We start from the raw sequence: 4,284 nt of genomic DNA, 5'->3' as shown, positions 1-4,284 counted from the left end.
AACCTTGAATAAAATGCTTCCATTTGCTGTTACTTTGCTAGCTTCATTTCAGATCAATCGACAAGGCAAATTATAAACCCTGTTTTTTCATAAAAATGCAATTTCAGGGACCAGCAGTTGGTGTAATGGCTATGTCGGTGGACTCCTATGTAGTCAACCGCAGTTCAAGTCCCAGACCCGGTGGCTTAAACTCACACCGAGCTCATGTGTGTGCATGCCCAAGATCCCAAGAGGAGAATGGAGGTGAAGGGACTGCGACATGGCCATACCCCGGGGGGTGATTTCTCGCTTTTTTCCTCTCTGTCTCTGTCTTTCTGGCAAGCACACACACCCTATAGCATAAACCTCTCAAAAACATGAAAGAAAAAAAAGAAATGCAATTTCAGTCTCCTAAAAATTAAGTTCCAGTTACCTCTGTATAGCTCATGTGTATTTATTTAACTTTAAGGCATTGGTATCATTATGAGTATATCTTGTAACAGGGTTTATGTGAGGTTACCCAGGAATATTTATAGTAAAATAACAAAAATAGTTGTAATAACTTTTCCTCCACTCAAGAAAGCCTGTTGGGTTGTAAATGAGAGATAGCTTCGAGCCTGCTCTCATGTACCCCTGTACTTTAACTATTACCGTTCAAGTGGTGTGCAGCACACTGGGACCGTTATGATGGAGGGAGCCATACATCCAGTTGGTCCAGTGCGGTTATGTCTTATCCTTGTGTTCTAGCATAATTCTTAACAGAGCCCGTTGCATTCTCAGAAATATCTCAATTTTATTGAAATTGTATTGCATTATGACCCACCCATTAGGATTTCATAACAATACCTTTGAGAAGCATTGAGTTAGATAAACTACAAATTAATACTGTCACCTTATACGGATATGAATAATATTAAGTTAAAATGGGGCTGGCCCTGCAGTGTAGTAAGGTGCTGTGCAGACAAAGTCAGGTCTCATACAGACTGACCGTTGTTGGAATCCTGGCTTTGGTGGCTTGAAAAACTCACCAAGCACATGTGCATGTGTGCCACAAGTCTTGACAGAGAAATGAAGGAAAGATAATGCAGCATGGCCATGCTTTGTTGGGGGTGCTTACTCTCTCTCTCTCTGTCTCTGGCAAGTGCATGCACCTACTAACAAGTAAAAGAAAAGTTAAAGTGTATTTTATAACACCGTTACATTTATATTATTCTGTATGAGACATATACGTATCTTCAAAAACTTCATAGAAAATGCATATTATGAAAAGCTGTGCATGGATATCGAATTTTTTGCACCATTTTAATTCCTTTTTTCTATGAAATTTTGAAGTCCTCTCATATATATATATATATATATATATATATATAAATATATATATATATATAATATTGGCATTTTTTATATATAATTATAAACAATAGATTATATACAACAAGACGTGTCTAAATTTGGACCCCTGACGATGGAGCACTTCTCTCAAGACCACTCAAAGGAAAGTGTCTTAGGAGCAAGGTAAGAGGTATGTTATGAAAATACAGCCTGAAACAAGTTAGGATCTAGGGGAAAAATTAAGGACATGTATGAATGGAAATACTGATTAGTATACAAAATAGAATAGGAAACTAAAAAGGGCTAGACCAAAAAAGACAGAAAGAAGGAAAAGGGTCAAATGAGAGAAAAGTCAGAGAAAATGCAACAAAAGAAGTCTTATGGTCTCGGATCGTGACTTGAATAAATCTCGAACTATGAATGCCTTCCCCAGGTTTCTCCTTTGGTAGTCTGTAAAGGCACAATCTGGCTAGTTGGTTGACTTGGCTGTCAGTGAATCTACTAACAATGGAGTAATTAGAAATGCCCATTATTTTAACTCCCAGAGGCAGTGGATTCTTACGTGAAAGAGTTCAGGATTAATTACAAAAATCCAGTCAAGTTCAGGATATATTTGATCTGTACTTTAAACTAAGCCAGGACAAATTGATGGATAAATGGAGGGAAAGACTTGCAGAGCTAGGTTTCTATAAACACAGTTTGGGGCTTCACTGAAAAGGGGTGGGGAGTCTCATGGTACCTACATAAGTAAAAAGACAGTTAATATCCTTGAAATGTGGTTTATAATGATATACTCTTGACCTCTCCAAAAAATCTGTTCATATATCATACTAGATGTTTTTGTCTATGATAGTTTCAAAGAAGCAATCTCAAATTCTGAGCATTTTTATGGGTCTTTTCAACCCATCTTTCTGAAGTTAAGGATCTTTTATTTCCTGATCAACCTAAAAGTCTTGCTTTCTTAATGCACCCATGCAAAGAAACAATGACAGGGTAGTTCATACAGGGTCATGCCCTAAAAGCAATGAATCTCTGTATGAGGCAAAAAAATCTCGTAAGCAAAAAAGCTCCCTGTGGCATGTACAATGGAGATATGGGATACATTTATAGGAAGGATAGCATTTCTTGGACTGTGACCTGGGTTTGTGAATGGCTTCATTAGAGAGTACTAGCAACACTATTAAATATAAAACACCAAGCTCAGTACTTACAGCAGGTAACCTGGACTAGAGCCAGGCTCCCCACTGAGGCTGTGATGAGCTTGCAGGAGCTGATTGAATGAAGGATCAATGCCTTGCAGGTTACTAGGCAGCATAATGAACAGAAGTGGGACATCTGCTAGCAAAAATCAGCAGAAAAAAGGAGGCTGCTGAGAATGAGCAGCCGACAGTAAGGCACAGCTATGGAAAATTCAGAAACCAGACTCCAAGACTCTGATCCTGGAAGGCCCAGGCTTCTTTGAAAAATGTAGCCCAAGGGCTAGTAGGTGGCATGGAGGTTAAGGCAGCTGGATCCCACATGGCCAACCCTGCAGTTCAAGCCCCAAACCCAGTGGCTTGAGAATCACTCCAGGCACGTATGCATGCCTGCTCAAGATCCCAAGAGGAGAATGGAGGAAAAAGGATTGTGGCATGGCTATCCCCTGTGAAGGGTGATTTCTCATTTCCTCCCTCTCTCTGTCTCTCTTCAGTTTTTGCCCAATAGCAAAAACTTAAAAAAAAAAAAAAAAGTGAAGCTCTATTAACTTCTAATCCTCTGCCTCTGAGGAAATCTGTTACTGTGGACTTGTGATATTCCAGGAATCACACGAGCCCTTAAAATGCTATGAAAACCAAAATCAACATCGTCTCTGACTTGAAGCTTAGAATCTGTGAGATGAGACGAAAGTTAACTATCGTTGCACACACGTGTGTAATATTGAAACGTGTGAAGTGGTACAGAGAAGTGCCACATGATGCAAGAAAGCACGCACTCAGGAATTCTACCTAATTTGAAAGATCAGGAAAGCTTTCTCAAGGAAGTGACAACTGAATTACTGCTAGAAGAAAGGATGGGTCTCTGGTAAAGGCCTAGTTGGGGGATGTAGCTCAGGTGTTTCCAGGCAGCACACAATGTGCACCGATTCTGGAGAACACACTTGGTCCAGCAGAGAAAGGCATGAGTTTACTTACTAGGGAAGCTCCATGTTCCACTCACAGTGGGTGAATGGTCAGTGCTGTCAGCAAATTCAGGCTCAGGTTTTATATGCCAAGAAGAAAGCCTGCATAAATCAACTAAAGACATCATTGTTAAAGGATTTCAGTACCAGGGACTAGCAGTTGGCATAATGGCTATGTCACAGGACTCCCATGTAGTTGACCACGGTTCGAGCCCAGACCTGGTGGCTTCAACTCATGCCGGGCACGTGTGCGTGCGTGCTCAAGATCCTGGGAGGAGAATGGAGGAGAAGGGATTGTGGTGAGGTCAATCCCCTGGGGGGCGATTTCTCACTTTCTGTCTCTCCATCTCTGACTTTCTGGCAAGGGCATGAACCCTATGGCAAAAAACTCTCAAAAAAAAAAAAAAAGAAAAAGGCATTTCAATACCAGATCAGCTTAACAATTACTAGCAGGGTATGTCTTGGTTAGTGTCTGGGGGTTATTGCCTCTAGTCTTTGCTGTTCACAGTGGGAGAGGTGTGAGGTGTATTTCCGGAACAGCCCAGGCCACAGCCAGTTCCATGAGATGAGGGAATGGTGACCAGGGCTCACACAGTCCAGCTGCGCCAGCAGCCGAATTTCAGAGGGATAGGGTACAAAGAGAGGGGAGCAGAGTTCAGTGTATGAGTTTTCCCTCCCGAGGGAACCCAGAGAAGGTGGTGGGTGCTACAGAATACACAGCAAAGTGCAAGCAGTTGTGATGTGAGAGGAGACTGGAGAGGTAGCCAGAGACCAGATGCTGTCAGGCTGCAGAGGCTATGGGAAGGACCTGGGTC

Source organism: Tupaia chinensis, unplaced genomic scaffold, assembly GCF_000334495.1.
Source record: "Tupaia chinensis unplaced genomic scaffold, TupChi_1.0 Scaffold000685_1, whole genome shotgun sequence".
NCBI lineage: Eukaryota > Metazoa > Chordata > Mammalia > Scandentia > Tupaiidae > Tupaia > Tupaia belangeri.
This window is presented reverse-complemented; position numbering follows the sequence as displayed.